The sequence below is a fragment of the Struthio camelus genome, chromosome 13 (assembly GCF_040807025.1).
Source record: "Struthio camelus isolate bStrCam1 chromosome 13, bStrCam1.hap1, whole genome shotgun sequence".
Lineage (NCBI taxonomy): Eukaryota > Metazoa > Chordata > Aves > Struthioniformes > Struthionidae > Struthio > Struthio camelus.
Window position 1 is genome coordinate 13,558,154 of NC_090954.1, and position 24,838 is coordinate 13,582,991.

The 24,838-nt window shown below is 40.6% G+C and overlaps 1 long non-coding RNA gene across 2 annotated transcripts; it reads right to left on the minus strand.

Moving 5' to 3' along the window:
* Window positions 1-4,202: 4,202 nt before the first annotated feature.
* On the minus strand, window positions 4,203-24,838 carry LOC138069156 (uncharacterized). 2 transcript variants are annotated; one of them, XR_011143956.1, is made up of 3 exons: window positions 24,658-24,838; window positions 8,723-8,840; window positions 4,203-8,274 (listed from the first exon to the last, which is right to left on the minus strand). It is a non-coding gene; the product is annotated as an uncharacterized lncRNA (long non-coding RNA). The 2 variants fall into 2 exon arrangements; XR_011143957.1 differs by lacking the exon at window positions 24,658-24,838 and adding an exon at window positions 21,365-21,487.

Here is a 24,838-nt window from a genome sequence, read left to right on the forward strand (position 1 = left end):
CCAGGCAGACTTTTGATCTGTAACTTCCGTTATTGAATCGCTATTGTGATTATATCTTTGTTTGTTGCGTTTTGTTGTTTCTTGTGAAGTTCTCAGAGATCCTTTTAGAATACTTAGTAATTGAGAAAACAGTCGCTTGTGTACCAGAACTTTCTGAAGTACATCAGAACCGTTTTGAAGCAGTAATTCATTGTGGGCTTAGGTCATTAACTTAGGTGGTTACAGTGTTCCAAATACAAAAAATATGGAAGCTTCTGTCATACTGTCTCAGGGTATAAAAACTCCCAATCAGTTGTGCTGACCTCCCCTCCCTGCCACTTAGTCATCTCAAATGAAATTAATACTAAAGCTGTTTAATTCTTGAAAGCGCTGGAAAAGTTTGTGCAAATCCCCAATGGCTGGTGACACACAGGTTGGTTGGTTTGGCCAAAAAAAAATGTAACTTGGTTTATTTTCGAAAGAAAAATGCTGCATCAGTGAATGTCATTCTGGTATAGAAGCATTGTAGACTTTAGTGATGCAAACACATCCAAAATCTAGAGTTTTGCTTTTTTTTTTTTTTTTTTTTTTTAAAAAAAAAGATTGAAAGCTCTTTTTGAGGAGAAGACATATTGGCGACCACAAAATCAATGAACTGACCAACCAAATCTCAAATTTTAAGGATGAACACTTGAATGGGACGCAGTTATTTTGATCAGAATTGGCTGACCTCCCTCCCCTTCCTTCCTCCCTGCCCCCGCAACTTTTAGTATAGACAAGGAAGGAACAGAAGACTCTCCTTTATAGGTGACTGTTCCTGTTCCCGGATATCGGAGACAGTATAAAATGAGCTGAGTCCTGCTAGCCTTAGCTGGAAGGGAATGAACAGCCAGGTATCATTTAACTGAACCACTGTGATTGATGCCTCTCAAGCTTTTATGGTCTCTGATATTGTCCGAGTGGTAGGTGGCACAGGCTTTGCAGGAGGATTCCAACTATTAGGAATATGTATGATAATTAGTGAAATCACGCAAACTGTATGTGTGGTGGTAATCATGGCCTGCTCCCGAACCACTTCTATAGCAGTTAATAGCACTAAAACTTTCTTTTTAAAATCTTCTGGGTGCTTAATTGATACGCTTATGCTCTTAACGAATATTGAGGAGTGAATGCAAATGGCAACATAGTTCTGCGGGTTCCCCCCCATCTGTAATGTGAAAGGTAAAAACCAACCAGCCCTTTGCATGAAGGATCCTGGCTACTGAATCATAAAGCTGTTTTTCAAAATACATTCTTCCTAAGAAGATTTCAGTATGATTATACTTGGAAATCCTAACGCTATCATGTGACTTCATACATACGTATACATATGTCAATACTAGATAGATATTCTTAAAAATGGAACACCACAACTATTCTACTTCAGTCCTAGAATTCTTCCTGCCTGAAGAGCTGGTTGGTTTTCTGGTATGTTTTTCCGCGCACAACTTGCTCCTAGATCTGCCGACTGCATTTAATCTTGAATGTAACCGTAAGTGCAGTTGTTATGCATCAGGAGTACTTCCTTATCTGTATTAAGTTTTTTGCCTGTGAAGAATGGCTGAGAGAATGAACCTGGAAAAAAGCAGATATATGCTTTCTGAGGAAAGAGAAAAGATTAAACACTAAACTCTTAATTGATGTAATATACTTAATGCCCTTTGGAAAAGAAATTGTAATTGCTTTGACCTCACTTGAAGCAATACTGATGAGCAATGACCCAAAAATCAAGAATGCTACTTGGCTGCAGCTGGTCAGAAAACAAATTGCTATCTCTGTCCTTCCAAGCAAGTGCAAAATGCAGATTTCTCCTGTTTACTAGTGCATATTCATGAATAAAGAGAAGCTGGCATGTTTAATGAAACTTTTTTTTTGTTTTCCTTCTTGCTCTTTCTCTGTTTTTAAACATCAGCTTGTGCCTGAAGTCGCTTCTCATACCAAAGGTACCATGTGATGAGAAGCATCCTTTTCAAGAGTGATACTTCCACGTTACTCCCTCTCCTGAGATGGCAAAGTACATTTCATTGCACATTGAAATAAATGCAATATCTGAATAATTGTTTGCTTTTTTTTTTTTTAGTAAGGTCAGAATGGTGGGATTCTTCATTCCTGATCAGTATGAATCAGGAAATTGGGAAGCCTTTTTTGTCTTCAATTAGCTAACTGTCTCTTCTAGAGATCTGTCTCGCATGATGGGGTACGCCGCTGTTCTTTCAGCGCAGTTTCTCCCAAATTCAAGTCTCTCTTCCTTAGCTCCAGATGATTTGGAGGTGAAGATGAATCAGCTGTACGCAGAATATGGTTTTAAATTAAATGTTGCTTTTGCTACTTAAATACTGTTAGATGGAAACTGCAGGAGTCTTATCTGTTCATAAGACTCTCTTTCTTACTAATAAAAAACCTATTTACAATGTATTGCATCACTTCTTCTGTTTGATATAATAGCAGCATAAAAATATGGCTGTGACACTTGAATGTAACGTTCTTTCTCTGTGTGCATTTATCCATTTTTATGAGAAACCCTTTCTTTAGAAATAAATGAATGGGAGTATGAGATATTTGTATTAGGTACCAGGATAGTTAAAATTGGGAGCTATTTTAACTTTACACAGGCTTTATATGCACGTGTGGAAGTGTTACTGCGGCTTGACAGAAGTTTATTGTTAAGCTAGAGCAAGAATTCATCTTACAAAATCCTGTGTGTAGAATTAACTGTTCCTTAACAAAACCTTTAAGGCAAACGCATTTAAATAGCATCTGTTCAGTATTTTTCTGATTTGAATAATAAACAGTAGAAATTAAGGACAGATGCTTGCTTGTATTCTTTGTAACGTTGGCAAATGTTAAACGTTGAGTTGTAACTTAGCCTTGGAGTTTGCATCCTATCTGTGGAAGCACTAGGACAAGATTACTTGGTAACAGAAGAATCGAATTTGTTTGTTTGGGTGTTTTTCTTTGTTTGTTTCTCCCCCAAACCTAGAGTAATTTCAGCTTTCAGTTGCAGAGAACCCCTTTTCAGTTTCTGACTGGAGAGCACTTTTGATAGTCCTGTATGCTGTGGCTGTACTGGTCAAGTGTTGTGTGGTTTTTTTTGTTTTTTGTTAAGCTCCATATTTGCTTGGTAAGTGCAGTTTCAGAACTGCCGTATCAAATTTATTTTGTAGGAAGGCTGACACCTCTTGGAAAGAACTTTTTTTTCCTCCTTTTTTTGTTTCTTGGTAGCATATTTAGGGTAATGCAATATTATAGTTGCAATGCTATCCACTGTCTATCCAAGTTCAGCTAATTTTCAGGTCACTTCAGACTGAAAGATTTAGAACCCTAACGTCATGTGAACTGCATGCTAAAAATAGTTTATGCTACTGCTTGAACATAAGTACGTGTTATGAAATGACTTGGCTGTTGGATACAGGTTTCACCGTGAACATTTACCATGAGTTAAGATCACAAAATTATTACCAGCAAGCTTGAGTCTACCTTGAATCGACAAGTATACTTCAAACTTCTGTGCAGATCAAAAATTGCATGTAGGCATTGTGACACACAAGTTGTGGATGTCCTTGTTGTTACTCTAAGCACATTTCTGAATGACAGTGTTTACTGTTGACTGACTTAACATTATGATGTCCTGTTTCTGCAAAAGGAAAGAATGTGGCATACACAGTTATGATATATCGTTTAATAGCTGATGACACTAAACCTGTATCCAACAGCCAAGTCATTTCATCTGTCCTTAATTTCTACTGTTTATTATTCAAATCAGAAAAATACTGAACAGATGCTATTTAAATGCGTTTGCCTTAAAGGTTTTGTTAAGGAACAGTTAATTCTACACACAGGATTTTGTAAGATGAATTCTTGCTCTAGCTTAACAATAAACTTCTGTCAAGCCGCAGTAACACTTCCACACGTGCATATAAAGCCTGTGTAAAGTTAAAATAGCTCCCAATTTTAACTATCCTGGTACCTAATACAAATATCTCATACTCCCATTCATTTATTTCTAAAGAAAGGGTTTCTCATAAAAATGGATAAATGCACACAGAGAAAGAACGTTACATTCAAGTGTCACAGCCATATTTTTATGCTGCTATTATATCAAACAGAAGAAGTGATGCAATACATTGTAAATAGGTTTTTTATTAGTAAGAAAGAGAGTCTTATGAACAGATAAGACTCCTGCAGTTTCCATCTAACAGTATTTAAGTAGCAAAAGCAACATTTAATTTAAAACCATATTCTGCGTACAGCTGATTCATCTTCACCTCCAAATCATCTGGAGCTAAGGAAGAGAGACTTGAATTTGGGAGAAACTGCGCTGAAAGAACAGCGGCGTACCCCATCATGCGAGACAGATCTCTAGAAGAGACAGTTAGCTAATTGAAGACAAAAAAGGCTTCCCAATTTCCTGATTCATACTGATCAGGAATGAAGAATCCCACCATTCTGACCTTACTAAAAAAAAAAAAAGCAAACAATTATTCAGATATTGCATTTATTTCAATGTGCAATGAAATGTACTTTGCCATCTCAGGAGAGGGAGTAACGTGGAAGTATCACTCTTGAAAAGGATGCTTCTCATCACATGGTACCTTTGGTATGAGAAGCGACTTCAGGCACAAGCTGATGTTTAAAAACAGAGAAAGAGCAAGAAGGAAAACAAAAAAAAAGTTTCATTAAACATGCCAGCTTCTCTTTATTCATGAATATGCACTAGTAAACAGGAGAAATCTGCATTTTGCACTTGCTTGGAAGGACAGAGATAGCAATTTGTTTTCTGACCAGCTGCAGCCAAGTAGCATTCTTGATTTTTGGGTCATTGCTCATCAGTATTGCTTCAAGTGAGGTCAAAGCAATTACAATTTCTTTTCCAAAGGGCATTAAGTATATTACATCAATTAAGAGTTTAGTGTTTAATCTTTTCTCTTTCCTCAGAAAGCATATATCTGCTTTTTTCCAGGTTCATTCTCTCAGCCATTCTTCACAGGCAAAAAACTTAATACAGATAAGGAAGTACTCCTGATGCATAACAACTGCACTTACGGTTACATTCAAGATTAAATGCAGTCGGCAGATCTAGGAGCAAGTTGTGCGCGGAAAAACATACCAGAAAACCAACCAGCTCTTCAGGCAGGAAGAATTCTAGGACTGAAGTAGAATAGTTGTGGTGTTCCATTTTTAAGAATATCTATCTAGTATTGACATATGTATACGTATGTATGAAGTCACATGATAGCGTTAGGATTTCCAAGTATAATCATACTGAAATCTTCTTAGGAAGAATGTATTTTGAAAAACAGCTTTATGATTCAGTAGCCAGGATCCTTCATGCAAAGGGCTGGTTGGTTTTTACCTTTCACATTACAGATGGGGGGGAACCCGCAGAACTATGTTGCCATTTGCATTCACTCCTCAATATTCGTTAAGAGCATAAGCGTATCAATTAAGCACCCAGAAGATTTTAAAAAGAAAGTTTTAGTGCTATTAACTGCTATAGAAGTGGTTCGGGAGCAGGCCATGATTACCACCACACATACAGTTTGCGTGATTTCACTAATTATCATACATATTCCTAATAGTTGGAATCCTCCTGCAAAGCCTGTGCCACCTACCACTCGGACAATATCAGAGACCATAAAAGCTTGAGAGGCATCAATCACAGTGGTTCAGTTAAATGATACCTGGCTGTTCATTCCCTTCCAGCTAAGGCTAGCAGGACTCAGCTCATTTTATACTGTCTCCGATATCCGGGAACAGGAACAGTCACCTATAAAGGAGAGTCTTCTGTTCCTTCCTTGTCTATACTAAAAGTTGCGGGGGCAGGGAGGAAGGAAGGGGAGGGAGGTCAGCCAATTCTGATCAAAATAACTGCGTCCCATTCAAGTGTTCATCCTTAAAATTTGAGATTTGGTTGGTCAGTTCATTGATTTTGTGGTCGCCAATATGTCTTCTCCTCAAAAAGAGCTTTCAATCTTTTTTTTTAAAAAAAAAAAAAAAAAAAAAAAGCAAAACTCTAGATTTTGGATGTGTTTGCATCACTAAAGTCTACAATGCTTCTATACCAGAATGACATTCACTGATGCAGCATTTTTCTTTCGAAAATAAACCAAGTTACATTTTTTTTTGGCCAAACCAACCAACCTGTGTGTCACCAGCCATTGGGGATTTGCACAAACTTTTCCAGCGCTTTCAAGAATTAAACAGCTTTAGTATTAATTTCATTTGAGATGACTAAGTGGCAGGGAGGGGAGGTCAGCACAACTGATTGGGAGTTTTTATACCCTGAGACAGTATGACAGAAGCTTCCATATTTTTTGTATTTGGAACACTGTAACCACCTAAGTTAATGACCTAAGCCCACAATGAATTACTGCTTCAAAACGGTTCTGATGTACTTCAGAAAGTTCTGGTACACAAGCGACTGTTTTCTCAATTACTAAGTATTCTAAAAGGATCTCTGAGAACTTCACAAGAAACAACAAAACGCAACAAACAAAGATATAATCACAATAGCGATTCAATAACGGAAGTTACAGATCAAAAGTCTGCCTGGTTAACTCAAAACTAGTAAGAAATAAGTGCAACGTTTAGAGTTAAAAAGAAGTTCCTTTTACTAGTGTTTGTGTAAAAGGAGTGGGTTCTTCCATAGGATCCCAACGCAGAGACAAACAGTGAAATTTAGGCCACCGACACTGGTTTTGTTAGCAGGGATAGAATAAGCCTGCTAGAAGAAAGCCATTTCCTGAAACATCCCTACTGTTCTCGCTCATAGCCAGTCTTAAATCTCGTATTTCATATTTTTCCCTTTGGACTAATCTTAAGGGCATTTTTTAAAACGGCTGCCTTTCAAACAATTCACTTTTACTAACGATCGCCTTTTTGATAGCAGCTACATTAAATACAAGTTTTTTCCACTTCACAGAATACATTGCTTAGATAAAGTGACAGTTAAGTGGCAATTGCAGCGCTTTCACAGTCCTGACTTGGTCGATTCCTGTGCAGCATCTCTGGCTATGGCATATCCTCTTTTAAGCTACCACGGATATAATGCCTGCCAAGCTTTCCAACAGAAAAGCTCAGGTTTTAACCAGCCAGTGCTGTGGCCTTCTTCCCCATTTGCACGCGTTCCCTTAGTTAGGGCAGTTACAGTTGCCTGCTTCTCATAAGGTGGGCTTGGGGCAAGGTGGTGGTTTTGTGTGGGGGCGGGGAGGGGAGGGGGCGTGAAAAGTCACTTTGAAAAAAGCTGTCAGAAACTTTTGGTCTTCTGTAAGGCTGTAACTTTGAAAGAGTTCCATAAATGGACAGAAAGAGCAGGGAATTAGAAATTATACAAAGGTCATACTATTTAGCTGCGCTAGTACAGCTACAGTATGATGATGCAACAACAGCAACATAAAGAACAAGTTTCAGCTACATCTCAGCTAGGAAACTATTTTATTCAAAACATAGTTCTCTCCCAAATAAAACAGTATAAACTACACTGACAGGGTCTAAGAACAAGAGTTTCATGTTTAAGCTAGAATAGGTTTAGGTAACCAGCTGGAGCTAGACCGAACGCACAGTTCTACCGTTCACCTCTAGAGAGGGAACAAAGTCCACTACAATCGGCCAACTCAAAATTCAGCCCAAAAAACTTATTACATGGAGGGAGAGAGTATTGATTTAATTTCACTGTTCAAGTTACTAACGGAAACTGCTCTTTGCAGCAGTTGAGCATCAGGGCGGCTTCCCAATAACCATTCACCTCAACGCAGAAGGTAGTCCTTTTCAGCATCCTCTGTGATAAGCTGCAGAACGTTACAAGAACCACATAGGCAATTATTTTCTCAACACAAAGTAAAGAACCGTGATAGCAGTAGAACAAGTCTGTGCACACAGACGCATTTCAAGTTTCCCTATATAGAGTTTTTCCAGACAATTCTGATGAAGCACGTTTTATAATACCCATATACAGAAAAGGTACTGTAGCAAAAAGCAGAAAAAATTGTTGTTTTCAGCTTCCCAAATTAAAAGAAGACAAAAAACTTAGCCAGACCCGCCCTTTGTGGAAGCTGCAGTATAGCCTGTGTTAAGAGTCGTAACAAGTTAACGTCATCAAAACTTCTTTGGATCAACGAAGACAGTTGTAGCACACAGAGCTACAGAGAGAACGAATGCATTACCTAAAGGGCAACTGAGGAACAGTGGTCTGCAGGACACTCATCCCTGAGGAGGAGCAGGATTTTTCAGAGTACCCTTCAAGAGCTCACATGAGACCTTAAAAAACAACAACAACAACAACAACAACAACAAGCTTTTAAAAACTACAATTCCTGTAAGAGGCCTCAGGGATGTCATAACAGGGAGTCAAATCTATGTTTTAAACCTCATATTCCAGTAGGAAAATTTAATCTACCAACGTTCAGGATTTCCCAACATCGTATTTGTCAACTGTTGGGACATAGCGTGACTAACAAAACACCATCAGTCCCCCGAGTTCTAAAACCAACTAGTCTTCCTCGCAAGCAAAATAGCACATAGGAGAAAAGCTCAAGAGAACAATTTGAGCGTGAACTGCCTGGTCCTGGTTTTAGACGTGAAACCATTTGCAGGTTGCAGACACCAAATTTCATTGTTCAACGGTGTCTTACTTGATATCAAAGCTAGACAGCTTTATTGACATCCAGCGCGACAGATGAGAACTACAGCAAAAATTACTACTTACCTGACTGGATTGCTTGCTAGAGACACTCCCTAGGCAATTAAGAGCTTTTCCTCTGCAATTCCAGGTCCTGGTCTTGTGAGGACAGCGTGCATTCATGCTTGCTGTTTTTCAGTCCACCCTATCACAGAAGGCCAAATGATGCCTGATGCTATATAGATTTGTATCAGTTACTCAATGGTTGATGTAACAGTTTAGACCAGTGTTATGCTCCTCCTCCTGCCTCACATCCCCAACATAACACTGCCAGAACGACAACATTTGAAAATTACTATTACATAATAGACATTAACAGGACAACAAATGAAAAGCTCAAAATGATTTGCCACATCATCTTACCATCACTCTTCCTTCCCCCCCCCCCCCCCCCAGGAGATTCATAACTTCTTTTTCTGATAAGTTCACGCAACGATCATCAACAAGTAGCTGGGCAACTGGAGTTCACTGATAGAAGCTTGAGCGTCAATAGGCTATTGAATGCTCTTTTCACTCCCGGTTTTCTAAAGCTTGTTATTCTGTCACACTGCAAAGGTATCCGTTTAAAAATAAGCACATACAAGTAGAAATACAGGAAAGCAGATATGTCAACTCAATTGCATGGCAGTAATACAAGCATTCTTAAGGTTAATCCAAGCAGCAGCATTAAAACTCAAAAACTGTGCTGTAAGGAAAAAGAAGTTTTACATATAGAGATTTCATTTCATAGAATGACATCATTTAGGGGAGATTCATGGCAGGCCATACGTGAAACAGAGGGAAGTAATCTTTCTGACTCAGAAGTCTACCAATTACGTCAAATTCTTTGCATTTCAGGATCTCGAGTTGAGCTTCTCTCGTTACTCCCTCGCTATCCTTGCGGTGAATAAATAAGGTGCCACAAAGATACGTTAAACGTTCCTTAACCCAAGGGCTTTAAGTCTTTCAGGAGGTACTCAAAGGTTCACCAGGCTTGTATAAAAAAAAAAAAAAATCCTGCTAAAGTAAAATGAAGTTTGTAAAGGAATTAATGCTCCAAGTACTGCTTACAACTCCTTGCAGTGTTTTTGAGTGCAGATTCCTGAAGTTAGCGCATAATTGTAAAAAGCAAGGTATTGGATTACTTGTGCATAAGGAACCATTCATAGTTAATCTCACTTTGTAGTCTATTCTTTTATCCTAAAGCGTCAATCTTGGCCGTACTGACCTTCGAGGAGGGAAGGGAGAGTCATTGGAAGGCTGCACATAAAAACAGTGGACAGGTTTTCCACAATGGCTCACTGCACTTACTGGTGTGAAAAATCACCATTTCCTCATTGAGGTACAGCTCAGGCTACTGAAGTTAAACCGTCAACATCCAGAGAATTAAACGACTTGACGGGATGGCATCAACTTTCAGTGCAGAACTCACAGCAGTCTATGTATTTTAAATCTTGCGTTCATCTACGTGCTACTCAAACTGTTGCATCTGAGCTGGCCACGAGCTGTAAATAAAGGTGTCTTAACGCCTGCCGAATGATCTTTCGATTCTATGTGAACGTTACTTCTCTATGTTCTCGTTTGTTACGCTCAGAATTCTCACTTCCATCAAAAAAGGAAAAATCAAGAGCATCTCACAGTTTACCGCGTACATTGGAACAGCAGTCAGCAAGGTAACGTTGGAACCTAACAGCAACTTTCATTCCACTGCACACTGCTCAGAAAAATCATGCTGCACTGCACTACCCTCTGTGCTCTCTGCCTGCAACTTCAGGGAACAGTTCTAACTGCTGCTAGCAGCCATAGTTTTGTAAGAGGACCATACAGAAACTTGACCGTTTTGGTTTAAAAGGGCAAAACCCAAGGAAAGATACGACTGTTCTCTAAAATTTATCTGGACTCCAACACCTGAAAAAGAAACATTCTGAAACTTGGCTCAAGGACAAGTGTTTTTTAAACCAGCCACAAACAAACGCGCACACAATGTTTCCTGACAACCAGGAAGGGAATAGCTTCCCACAGGCGTACGCGGACTAGCGGAGTCTAAGGGGAGGAAATCCAAATCTAGTTAACATCGCACGCAGTGCAAGAAGTTGTTTGCACCTGGAGACTAGATCTTACAGCCGCAAAACACAGTCCACTCCTACAACTTCTGTTCTTCAGTATAAAAGGTAAACGATGCTCCTACCAGACCAATTTAACCACCTGTTGCTGTAGTCAAATTTGTAATTAAATATAAAAAGGCACCTGGGAATTCATGAAAGAGGTACTTGAGTCATGTTAGTTGAAGTGCAGAGACTAGAACTACACACTCATTTAGGACCGACTTTCTGGGTCTTTACCCATGACAAAGCATACCTGGCATTACTCGTAAAACTAGCAAAAGTGTAATTAGCAAAATGTTTGCTTTACGGTAAGTTGATTAGCGCTTCAAGAAGCACGCGTCTGCTTTGAAAAATGAGAACTTGAAATAATTGCCATACTCCATCGCGTACATTAAAGGTAACTGGAGTTAGCAATACTAATTTTTTTTTTTGCTACTAGTGTCGCATGTTAACGCTTGGTTTTTATAGCATCACATGGAAAGAGCCGTTTGCTTTACAGCTGTTCAGAGGAATTCCTTTAAAATGCGTTATTTAAATCATTAAGCTAAGAGTTGATCTAAAAGCTGAACCCGAAGCCAAACGGTCCTAGAGACACTACAATTGGTGACCGAGAAACACACGAACACCTTAGCCCAGACTGCAAAATGAAGTTGGAAAGCTACTCATGCCGACAGCACAAAGTTACCACACAGGGAGGCACTGCTGTCAGATCAGAGGAAGGCAGCCCAGCCATTCTCCCAACCTGGCTTCAGGAAGTTCTCTGGTTTTCCTGGATTACTCTAGTTTCCTTCCTCACTCAAGAGGAGAGACTGATCATTCACAAATAAAACGTTCCTAGGAAAAAGAAGCGAGACAACTAACTCCTCACGCTAAAGCCAGAGGGTCCCCCAGGCTAGCGTTTTAAGAGCAGGGAGCAGCAACCCTCCAACCATCAAGCTGGAAGAATGAGTGCCTCAGAAGTAGTCCCAGAAACAGGGCAGGGGAACAGGCCAGAGACCAAAATCCCCGTTAAACATATGGGACACTCACCCTCACAAATGCCATCGTCTGACGCTCAGGAGATGAAGGAACAGCGCATCTCCACACCACGTCCCTGCGCAAGCAGAACACAGAAGCCTTAAGTAGCAGTCTGATCCGTCCGGCTCGAAAGGAGAAAGAAACTGGGGTGGCTTCCACATTTTGGTCTGAAGAGGCAGAACACTAGCACACCCCAAACAGCACATGGAGTGCTGAAGAAGTTGTGTTTGCCAGATGACTGCTATACAAGCCTTTGTACCGAAAGGCAAACCGAGTCAGAAAATGGAAAAATAGCTATGAACAAGCTTACGTAACCTTGACTTCTACAGTTTTGTACCTGAAGATAGACAGACAGATAGACAGATCGATAGATAAAGTTTAGGGAAAAGAATCCAAGTAACATCGTTCTGTTACTTGCAGCTCAAACTGCCACTACTGTTTTGAAGAACTGGTTTCAGAGACTACTTCATTGCTGTTCATCAGAAGCAGGTTTTAAAACCAGAGCAAAATTAAAAGCTCATTCCAAAAAGCTTTCCGCGCTGCACTTTCTGGGCAGTCTGAGCCAACAGACCTGCTGGCTGTCAGAGACACATGCAAGGATGGCCCCAGGGCAGCCAACCCTTAGATCAGCTTAGACTACTGCAGAAACAATTTCTTTAAGAAAAAAATTAATCTGCAGTGATATTGTAAATTATGGACAGCAAGCGCAGAACCTCGGGGCGGGGGGGGAAGTATATCTTAAAATATAGATCACCCACCTCTTGTTATTAACTGCAAGGTAACAGCTGGCTGGAAAATACATTTGAGTGCTCAAATTACTCTCTTCAGTTTAGATTCAGTGTTAGCATTCTCCCATAACCGGCCAGTTAAGGTAGGCAGCACTGGCCAATACACACAATGTTTTCAAAAAAATCCTTATTAAAAAAAAAACAAAAAAAACACAACACTTTCCTTTGAACTTCCTAAAAAAGCCTTGTAAGAGTATAGCATGTTCCTCAATAGAGGCAAACTCCATCTCTTCAAGATGCTTTACAGCTTTTTAATTCTTCAAGTAGTTTGCTAGCTAAAACATCTATAAACTAGACCTCTGAAAGAGTCAGGTCATAGTTCCACAACACACAAATTGCAATGCTGCTTTTATTAAACGTGCACCAGCTTACCAGCCTCAACACGCAGGTATGAAAGCTTCAGCGTTATTAGACCTGAAGCAATCGCTGGTATGGCAGTAGCAATTCTCTTGCCGCTTCTCCGTTTGTCCCTTGGCTCGTTACAAAAGAGATCTAGTCCGGCAATACACCAGTCAGTTGACCACTGCCAGGTCATTTTTTAGATATGTCGATACATCTGTTAAACGATTACATATGTTCCACAAGAAGACTTAAGTAGATGAGCATAGGCAATAAATAAATTTTAATACCGCAGCTGTAGGCTCAAAAACTAGCGTGTGATGCAGTGGTGCTGATGGATACTTTCTTAATAGCCAAAACAGACTTTGTGTCCAGCTTCATTTAATTTAAAAAATATACTTCTACACGCAGTACTCCCGGTTAACCTGAGATCCTCCATAAGCATTCCTACATTCTTGAATGCTTCCCTTTTCAACTATCCCGTTTAACGGGCCATATAACAATTAGAATATATTCAAGGTTACTCCTTTGAAGTAAATCAGGCCTTGAATGCTCTAATAGATGCCTAAGTAATCAAGATCTTTACAAAGATTAAGAAACAAGGACAAGTCTCTCTTTATATTATTAAAAGAGATTTTAAATTTTAGATTTTAGTTTGAAGCTTCCATTTTTCTTCAGAACTCCATCCACTCTCATTTTAGTGCTTACTTCAGAAGTGAATGTGGCATACATAATCATTAACCAACAGAATAGGATACATCTGGCAGGAGAGGAAGAAAACAAACAAACAAAAAAAAAAAACCAAACCACACAGGAGTAAATAGGTGTGACATCCCTGACTGGCCTTAGGGTCCAAAAAAAGGGCAACTGAGGATTTCCCACTTTTGTGAGGTTTCTGGCAGTCTGGCAAATCTCTGTGAAACAAGAGAAATAGATTTTGAGCAGAATATTCTGGTCATCCAAAAGGCTCTTTAGATTCCACTAGGAAGACCTCACCTATTACCAGCATTTAGAGGGTACTCTGAAAACAGAGGTTCACCTACAAAACCTGGACTCAAAAGGGTAAACTGAGGTCAGCTGGCCACGTTTAAGAGTTAGCACACAAACTCCAATTAACTGAGATACTCAAGTCTGACCCTTTTTTTTTTTTTTAGTAAGCCCAAGAAGTGGTGTTTTTATATCCAATGTCGCATACGCTGTAGTAACATCGACATATAATAAGAAAAAACACAGTTTTTTAAAGACTTTGCTTATAAAAGCCTTAGCCATTCACAGACTCAGAGTAAGCTAATGATTGACTAATTAGTAAAAGGTGCTCTAGAAATCAAGAAGACAGAGCAGTCACAGTAATAGCCAACACTGGCAAACACCTACTAACAGATTTTATCTTTACTTTGCTGTACACCTTCAGTGGTCACCTTCAGCAACACCTCTGGTGTTGCTTCCTGTTTTAATCAATCCCCATAAAATCAAACTTTTTTTTTTTTGATCCCATTATCTAATGAGACAGCAAGAGCTGTTGCTCCCTGGCAATGGGAGCCACCTTCCTCGAAGCTGACCGAGGTCCCCCTTTCCAGCCCTCTGTGGCAAACAGATCACCCACTGCATTTTTCCTCACCAAAAGAAAAAACTGAGGACCCTAATGGTGAGGAAACTCCATTTGATCTAGCACACATTCCTGGCTGAACGGTCAACAGCTGCTGCAGCTCCTCCAACCTTTATAGTCCTGTGTTCTGTACTAGTCTAGCCTTTGCCTCCAGCTGCCAGCAAGGCAAGGCAAGGTTCTTTCTCCAGTTTGTTTACAGCTCTGTGGAACTGAAATTCCCAAATTATACGGGTAGAAGTACAGCAGCAGGCTTTTATAAAGTCTTCACCTATAAACACAATGCACAGAGTCTCCTTTGATTTATAATTACTAGTCTGTAGATTCATATTTGAACTTCAGACAAAGCTTGAGGTGAAAAGACAGTCTTCCTAAATCCATTAATATTGACAAGCAGTCCTGCCTAATACCAGCGCAATAGCAGCTACCTGGACAGATGGCTTCTTCTCTAATGTTCATCCGGCACCTTTTTACAGGCACCAAATACATGTACAGTAACCTATATGGGCATCTCAAAGCATTTTTGAAATTGTTAAGCTGCACTTCTCCCAGCATTTCACTAAATGAGGCTCAGGAGGCGTAGTTTTGAAATAAACTTCCTTATCGAGCAAAGTGCAAAACATCACCGACACTCAACTCTCTGAATTCCTGTATATTAAAATACAACGTTCGTCAAGAAACACCATTAGAGCATCCATTACAAAAAGTGATGAGATTTGCATGTGAAACTATTTACGTCCTAAACGCAATGCTGTTCTACAGGGGCTCCAAAAAATAAAATGTAATTGGCAACGTGTACGTATGCATGTGCTTCGCCTGCAGTACACGGAAGTATGTTTCCGTTACTTATTCTCGCCATTCACACTGACTATCGGTGCAATCCCATAGGCTGTCTTGATAACGTCAAATCTTTTCTTCTTCTGTCTTTAATGCAAATATTTACCTGCTCTAATACAACTGGAACACTGCACATAACCGTCTGAACTGTCAATAATGAATTTGTATGAAGCCGTCTAGAACATTAACAACTAGTGGTAAACAAAGAGATAGCATTAAGGCAGAACTTAAGGTGAAATGTAGGTATGTCATTAGTCTGCTCTTATGCACAGTCATTATTTCTAGAAATCCTGCAAGAATATCTGGAACTACAATAAAGTGGTATTATTTCAATTAAGTCTAGTAAATCTGAGCATTAAGTGGCAAGTCATTCATGATGCACCTGTAACCTTTCTAGCCAATGAATGGGTCTTTACATATCCATTTCATATCTCTAATGAATCATCTTAAGCAGCTGTTAAAAAAATTGTGGCTTAATACAATACAGGCATGCAACAAGGCAGTAGTTCAAAATAAAGTCTCATCCCTCAAAATCCTTTGTTTTCTTCCCCCCTCCCCCCCCCAGCAGGTAAATCCACTTAGATTTAACAACCGAGATCAAATGGAAATGAGAAAACAAACAAACAAAATCAAGACTCATGCTTTACACGTGTAACTTGTAACTTCACAACCACTAAGGCAGCAACTGTGCTTCAAGTCTTCAGTCAAGTAGCTTCAAGACCTGAGACTCTACAGCACTACTTCCCTACTGTCCCAGATCTGCTGACATTTTATTTAGAAACTTGTTCCAACCTACTAGTCAAACACTGCTCTGAGAAGTTCACACTTCTCATGCAAATTCTCCCACATCTCACACAACATTCACACGACAAACCAATTCCTACATCGATACAAGTTGTTACACGTCTTCTGTTAATCTTCTGTGAAGATTATCTGCTGCCCTCATCAATCCTTTACACTAAAAACCTTTTTCCTACAGAACAAAGTCATTAAATGATAAAAAAAATACAAAACATGACCTAGATACACAAGTTGTAAGCAACTGCGCAAAAACACTCAGTTCAGTCATTCCCTAACTTCTTGTGCTTCAGCAGCAAGGGCCAGCTCTTCCTTTTCTACTTTGCCTCTAGATTTGGACAGGGATAAAAACAATTGGAGGGATTTTCTTAGCCAGTATAGCCTACCTCTAAAGGATTGCCATTGATACAGATTAGATGAAGTAATCTTAACACACCCAGCGCTTTTAAGCCTAGCCTTTCCTTCACATAGGAACTTGGGTCATCAGCCAACCACAGTATCACTGACATAAAATTGATAGGCTATTTGTAAAATACATGCATAAATAAATGAATTGCAGGCTCATCCTTAACAACTTGAACATTCAGCACTCCAGTGCTTAAACTCTAAGCAAGCACCGCTTCTACTGGATGCTCACACTGTCAGTTTTATTCACTAACATTGTCTTCCTCATTGCCCAGACAGAATTTGTTTTGCTTCCAGAGCTTCCTCGCGTGGCACAGCTCCACTGTTGCGTCTCATAAGAAGCACTCCAGAAAGCTTAATTACCACAAGCAGATAGGCTTGTCACTGTATCTATCATCTCATCTAAACAGCATCATTACCAACTAACAGTAAAAGATAAAGCATTCAGCCAAAAGTCAGTACCAAGTATGCCCTACTCTATCGAACTAGAATTCGTGCCTGCTTTAATACCAGTATCATTTTCTGCAACATAAACAACTTTCCAGAAGGCATCAGGGTCACTCTGCAGTAACAGTTGTACCTTAGCCTAGCTTCACCTGCTGGAATAACTTGACTTTGAGCTAACAAGGCTGCGGGTCTTCTGAAAGACGAGCATTTCAGTTGACCTGTTGCTCAAGCAGGCAGCTGAAGCAGCCCAGGAATCCTCTGCAGGCATGCCCTGACTTACTACGAGACACACTGTGGTCTCAAACATAACGTTTCATTCATTTGCCAACATCTCTGCTCAACAGGCTGGGAAGTTTGCTTACTCAGCATACAATCGTCTAAACGAGACGAGTCGTACGTCGTACGTAAAGAGCATGCTGCTCCTGCACAGGAGAAGGACATCAAATAGCCTGAGGAGGTAAAGATGGGATGCTTATCACCAAGCATACAGGTCCTGTAGCACATTGCCTGTCTGACAGTGACTGATTGGCACCTGATTTAAAACATTTGTTAACTCCTGCACTTGGGGGGGGGGGGGGGAGGGGGGTGTGGTGGTGGGAAGAGTGGTAATGTGACTGGGAAACCTATTTCGCCCAAGCACACTCTTTACTTTTGTAGCTAAGCTAAACGATAAACACTTTTATCCTCCTGTCTGTGACACCAGCTTAGGGCACGTCAGTCAGAATCTGAGTCTTCAGCTTGAGATTCCTCTGAAAGCTCACAGGATTTAGAAGACTTGCACAAGAAACATAAGTAATCTACTTTTAAAACAAAGTATGGGTTGCTCCTGGTGATGGGGGAAGTCATCAAATCTACTTGCTCTCCAATTAAATAAGCTTTCTCTTAACCCCAACAGTTTGCTTTTCCCTGTATACAAGATCTTCCTCTCAACCCCCTGTTAAAAACAGCATCACACTCGAAGCAACCCCTTTCAGAAGCTCAGTCTGTATCTCTGCGGAATATCCATCATGCTGAACGATTACTGCACAAACCTGAACTGAACTTGGGGGTAGCAAAGCATCCCTTCGGCATCGCCAAAGGGTTTAGGACAAACTTTAAGAGCTTATGAGTATTTTGGCACCAGCCACCACATGCACAGAAGTGTTTCTATTTATGCTATTACTAAAAATTTAGGCTAAAGAAAAAAGACATTTCTAACCACACCCAATCATATTAACTTCTAGTTAGCAATGTTCACTTAGGCAGCATAGCAAATCCTATTTTAACTTCTCTTTCAAGCATTGATTCATAGGCTCAAAGGGGTTCGAAAGGTACTCAAGTCTCTAGTTGTTACGGAAAGAGTTCAACCATAGTTTTCCAAGGAGCAGAGTCTCATGCACATATAACAGCAAAATTATTTATTTATTTAAATGACAGGACAGTATAGTAACAGCTCAAGCTGGGTGCCTCTAGGGAGGGACCCGCAACAAAGAAATTCTGGGGTAATTATACTCTTTACAGCTTTCCCCGCCTGCCAGTGAAGGTCTCCTCCAATCTTTTTTACTGGCTCGGTGGTCTCTTTCCTTCTGACTGGTCCTGGCCTACGTCCCAGGCTGGTTGCCACGTCCTTGTTTCCCACAGTCCCTTATCTTCTCCAAGGTTAGCCACAGACCAGGTGCATCCCATTTTGTCTCCTATATTCTACTTTGTACCCTTATTAGCTAGTTTTGTATCTTTGTCAGCTAGTTTTAATTGGTTTTGCATCATGGGCAGTGTCACATCATCAGCAATGGTTCTTGAGTTCATTGACAGTTCACTCTTGAGGCCGGCAGGCTTCATCCACTTTAGGCACTTCTTTTAAGCAAGAGTCAGACTTCCGCTAAGCTGAAGCTCAATCAGCTGCAATTTCCCTCTCTAACACTAGTCCAATCTTCTCAGAAAACAGGGACAACACCTAATTCAAACCAGGCTGCTTAGGGCTTTGTCCAATCAGGTCTTGAAAACCTTCAAGGATGGAGGTTGCACAATGTCTCTGGTCAACCAGTTCCAATACTTAACCATCCTTGGAACTACAGGTGGGTTTTTTTTGCTTTTGTTTCGCTTTGCTTATATCCTGTTTCAATTTGTGACCACTGCCTCCTGTTCTACTGCCATGACATTTTGTAAAAAGCCTGGATTCATTTGCTCAGCTGGGAAAGATGAACCACCCATGAAGTGTTTGGTTTCAGCTTAGCTGCAACAACAACATAAGAGAAGACCCAATGCTTTCAGGCACTTACCTGTTTCCTACATGCCCAAAAGCATTACGTACTTCTCCTCTGATACTGAAGTGTTAGGGACAGCAAACAACATCTAAGATAAGGGCTAACATAGACTAAGTTAAGGCTGTCAAGGAAGCTTCTGAGATTTCTGCTTCCTCTGGTATAAGAGGTTTATCTTTAAGCAAAACCTCATTTTGCAGAACAAGCATACTGTCAAGCCAAGTTAAAACTGTAGCTGCTCATTCCTATCTCATACCAGCCTATACTCAGTACTGGCAGAAGAACAGATGATTGTTTGCCAAAAGAATGTATTTCCCTCCCCCCACGCATTTCATTGTGATGAAAAACAACAACACCAAGCCACATTAAACAGTCATTCCCACCTCCAGTCCCTGTGCCAGAACAAAATGATGCTGAAAAAAAATGAATCCACTTCTTTCAGCAGCAGTGATGTGTCAAGGTGCTCCAACTAGGACCTTAAGTCTTAGGAAAATACACCAATTCATACATTATTAGTATAAAGACTGGCACTAAATTCTAATTGCACAGGCTATCAAGTTCAACATATTATATTAGACCTGAATGACTCAAAATGACCCAAAGTAAGAAATACTGAATTAGGAGTTCTAATACAGATTGTCTCCACTTTTTTGTGCATGCACATAAACTTCAACCTAAGAATGGTCTTACAGAAAACTATTTCTAGCACAAATTCTCTCTCTGTAGCCTGGCCTTACTTCCTGCCAATCAGGGAGTAAACAATAGTAATCAAACCAGTTTCACTCAGGAAAAAAAAAAAAACCATGACCCCACATTCCCACATGACCCCAACAGCTTTCTGTTATCCTCTTAAGTAACTGGCACATTCGGCTATTTTTTCATGCCTCACACATGAGCAATTTAAGGTCACCTCCACACACGTTCTCACTCAGTTTTCAGTGACAAAGCAGCATAGTTTGTATGCTTAACAGCTTCCCAAGGCTCTCCTGCATTATGCTCGATGAAAGGAACAAAAGGTGTTAACGCTTATGTATTCACTTAATTGTACTAGCATCCATGGAAAACCCTGCAGAAGTTACACAAACCTCTGTCATCAGTACTCTGCTCAATACAAAACATCAAATAAGTTTACAGCATCCACTCCACTGCTTCTCCTGAACTCCCACCAGAGAACTGAGCTAAAACAAGTTAAGGTAAAGTTAAAACCGATAAATGCAAATAACAAGTAAACAAATAATAGTCAACACTGTTAGTATTCACCATTTTTGCCGCTACATTTATAGCTTGACACACAATCCAGTGCTAAAGGTGATTAGCTTTAAAATGTACTCATTGCTTCAGGTTAACAAGTTTTGTCTCTAGTGGAGACAGAGAAGACTTGATGACAAAGACGACCAATGATCTGAATCCAGGTCAGAGATGTTTATGGCCATGACTGTAGCTGGGCTTTGTACATTTATCAGAGATCCGGGAGGGGTGGAGGGGGTCTCAAAAGGGATTCACTAGGGACAATAACAAAAGTCAGGGGAAAGATCACACTAGCTGCTGTGTTTTGGACAAAGCAAATGGGTATAAGAAAGAGATCTGAAAAGACTGAAACAATCTTTCATTACTGTTTTGCTTTGGTTATTGATGGGAACACTGGCAGCTCTAGAGGTTAAATCAAACAGCATAGCCACAATAAATGAAAAACAAAATTTCAGGTGCTCAAGTCCATAGTTCTAACCAGAGTTTGTGCACTCAAAAGCTTGTCTGATCTTTCCAGCCACAACAATTGTTCTAATTAAAATGTAAAAACATACATATCATTTTCACATATACTCAGACGTCACCTAGAGAAGCACGAGTTGCATCATAGCCACCAATTCCTGGTGGAAGACAAGACCTCCACCTAGGGAGGTCAGGAACTACTCGATGTCTCCCCAAATGAAGGGCCCAAGCAATACGTACGCCGAGACCAGGGCACAAACCTGCCCTTAGAACCACCTTCAAGACAAGACATGCGAACCGCCGCTTCCTATCACAACCGCCCCCCGCCCCCCCGTCTCTTGGGAAGCACCGGGGCGGCAGCCCCCAGGCCGCCTCCTGCCCCCGCCCCGCCGCTCACTCACCCGCTCGGGCTTGGTCCCGCTCTCCTCCTCCTCGGCGGCTCGCCCGCTCCGCTTCGGAGCCATCCATCCCACCTGAGCTCAGGAGCTCCTCGCCGCCAACACCCAGAGCCGCCTAACTCCCCAGCCTCTCCTCGTCGCCCCCGCCGCCTCCCCGCCAAGCGCTTCAACACACCCGCCCCGCCCGGCGGCCCTTAGCGCGCACGCGCCCTGCCCCGCCCCGCCCGGCAGCCGTTAGCTCGCACGCGACCGGCTCCGCCCTGCCCTGCCCGGCAGCCGTTAGCACGCCGCGCCGCGCATGCGCCCTTGAAGAACGGGAAGGGCGCGGAGCGTGGGCGCTGTGGAGGGGCTACGCAACCCATGGCTAAGCTCTGGCCGTCGTAGTTTTCGGATAAAATCACAGCTTTAAAGCGTTCCATGGCCTTAAAACTGGAGTTGGATCTTTGTAGCAGAAGTTACATAAAGCAGGCCGGCTCTGTCAAGCAGATTAACCACTCAAATTTCAACTTTCCTTTGGGGTGTGCCCCTGCTTGTTTTAGCATGAGTTTTCCTTTTATTTCATCTCATGATTTTATATTTGGGCACAGTTTATGCTATCATAACTTTAGAATTACAAAATCAGTCAAATCATCATGAATTTAATTACTCGTTTACAGTGACAGGCCATATAACCGCATCAGTTTCTAATTTATACTGCACCGTTCTACAGGGACAGTTCAACAAGCAATTTGTCAGCTTCAGTTTAAAAAAAAAAAAGGCCTTTTATTTTTTTCTCTTCAGCCAGCCCTTACGGCAATTTTGTTTTTCTGTGCCGTCTTTCTTTGTCCGCGTTAAGCAGCACCGGGAGCAGAAAGCTCAGTCGTTCCAGAGCCAGGGAGAGGCGACTGCTTTCCAACTGCCTGACACTGCTGTGCACAAATTTAAGAGTCTCTAATCCAAACTCTGTAGTGCTCTTTGTTCAGCATAACTCTTAGATGCTCCAGAGTTTTGTTTTACCAAATGTTTCTGCATTTGCCCCAAGACTAGTCACACTGCTTTGGCCAAGTCTTTTTCGGTCTAACTCACATTGCACTCAGCTCTAAGGTGAAAGAGCAGCAGAGAGAGCTTTACAAAAAATAACTGTAGGATTAATGAAAACAAGTACACATGGACGGTCTCAAGAAAACTGTACACAAGTATATATTTAGGGATTAAGTTGACTTTTTGATGAAGTAACAGATCATATGCATCATCATCTTAAGCAAGGCCAGGAAAAAATCACTGAGATTTAGGTGTAGGGACTATACCTATTAAATTGAAAAGACTCAAAGCATTTACTATTTTCAGTAATCTTATGCAATAACAGCTACAGCCCTGGCTGTAATGGAGACACGATGTGCATCCATCAGGCTATAGGTACATCATGTGATGAAAGATTTACCCAAAAGCACTCTTACTTCCTTCTTTTCCTGTTGCCATTTGACAATGGGACAAATGGCTGGCAGATGACGTTTACTATATTGTCATTTTTTTTGACTCTGACTTGCAAATATTCTGCAAGTCTGCACATACGGAGCTTGGCTATGACATCAAATCATTGTTTGAATTGTACAAGACATTGCTACAGGATTTTCTGGAGGAGTGTTTAATTAGATTACTGTAAATCAGGAACCATTATTTCTACTTCACCGTCTCCTCAGCAAAATTTAAAGTCTTTTCTTTTTGCAAATGTTTTTAGTCATAGTCCAGAATTTTAGTATTCATATTTTTTTCAGTTTCCAGGACAGGAAAAGCAAATATTCCATGTGTGAACCAAGGACACATGAGCATATAAATTCTGCAGGCAATTTTAAGTAAAAGGAATGAGATGAGATAATGCAGTTATCCCAACTAGGAAAATTTAAGTGAGAAAACCCTACCACAAAAAAAAAGAAAAAAGCTCTCCTTAAACCAACAAACAGGTCTCAGATCATTTTGGCAATCAGTTTTGAATATAGTATTTTGGCCCGTCTCCAAGAGCAGCCTAGTGTGGCCTGAGGGTGGAAATTAGTAGTTGTTGTAAATCTGTTCTTAGTTCGGCTTCATCTCTGAAGAAAATTTATTTTAAAATTACACATTTTGTAAAAACCACTTCATAACATTAAAATCAAGTAACTATAGAAGGCCACTACTATGTAGACACTAACATTTCTCCTTGTAATCTCAGTCATATTCAGTCTCATAACTACAACAGCCAACAGTGACAGAAAACTGCAAATAAATATATATTAAAACAAAAACAAAAACAACAAAAAACCCAGACCATTAACTTAGAGCAAAGAGATCACAGCCTGGCAGGCGTGAGATATTTTGAGCCCTCCTCAAAGACACACTATTTATACCTGAATTTGATCAAAGCGTGCCGGTGAAGCTGACTGGCTGGCCCAAGCAATATAAGAACTTACCCCTCTCTCCCCCTCTCTCTAAACATAAAAAATAGAATAGTGCAAGCTTCCAGAAGACACATACCCCAATAGCATATGAAAAAGAAAAAGGTTTTAAGTTTGTGACAGTTTATAAGTTCAATGACAGAATTTCCATTTGCCAGAGAAGGCATAAGCCTCCGCTTAAAACGGCAGTTCTAAAGCAGCTGAAGTCAACTGGTCAACAAAGCAGCGATTCATATTTTAGTCCTTGAAAAATGTTCTGTGCTCCAGGTTTTTGGTAGTGAAGAAGGAAATCAACAAGGTTGAAATCATTGTCCTAACTGCACTGGGGGGGAAAAAAAAAACAAGAAAAAAAATGTTCTGTATACTACTGTGAAAGTAAAAGACAATCAACAATAGTGGAAAGACTAACTTCATTTTTTTACTAATCACTTTTTTAAGATAGAGCAAAGAAAGCAACCTTGAGCTTTGTATAGAATGCTCCAACTCCTGCCTGGCTTGCCAAGGACTCAAATGGCGTGAAGGCTGAGAGAAGTTGCAGGTTTTGCTAACGAAGAACTTCATTCACTTTGTTCTCCGCTTTGTGTATATAGCCAAGCAAGAGAGTGATACATAGTAACTATACCAACAAAAGAAATGTATATAAGTCATTTACTTATGCTAATCAGGGAAGCCTCTGCCTGATCTGCGCATCAGACATGCTTCCCGTGCAGCTGCTGTGGTGTGTGTGCGTGAGAGTAAAGGCTGTCTCTGAACTAAATTACTACAAGTAAAGTTGTTCTGTGACACTACCATGGGAGAAAACATACTATGTTTGCCTTAGCCACAAACAGGAAATGGGTTACTAAGTTACCCACTAGTACATACCCTGAGCTTTTCATCCGAACATACCTTGTCGTTAGCACAACTACTCTTCCTCAGCAAACACTCCACAATCATCCTTCTGCTGCTCCTGAAGAGTTCCAGGGGCTGTTCAAACTGCCTTGTCTCTCCTCCCTATTACTGCGCTCAGTTTTCTCCTGAAGCAGTTACTCTCCTGCCCCTTGTCCCTTTTTGCAGCTTCAGATGACCT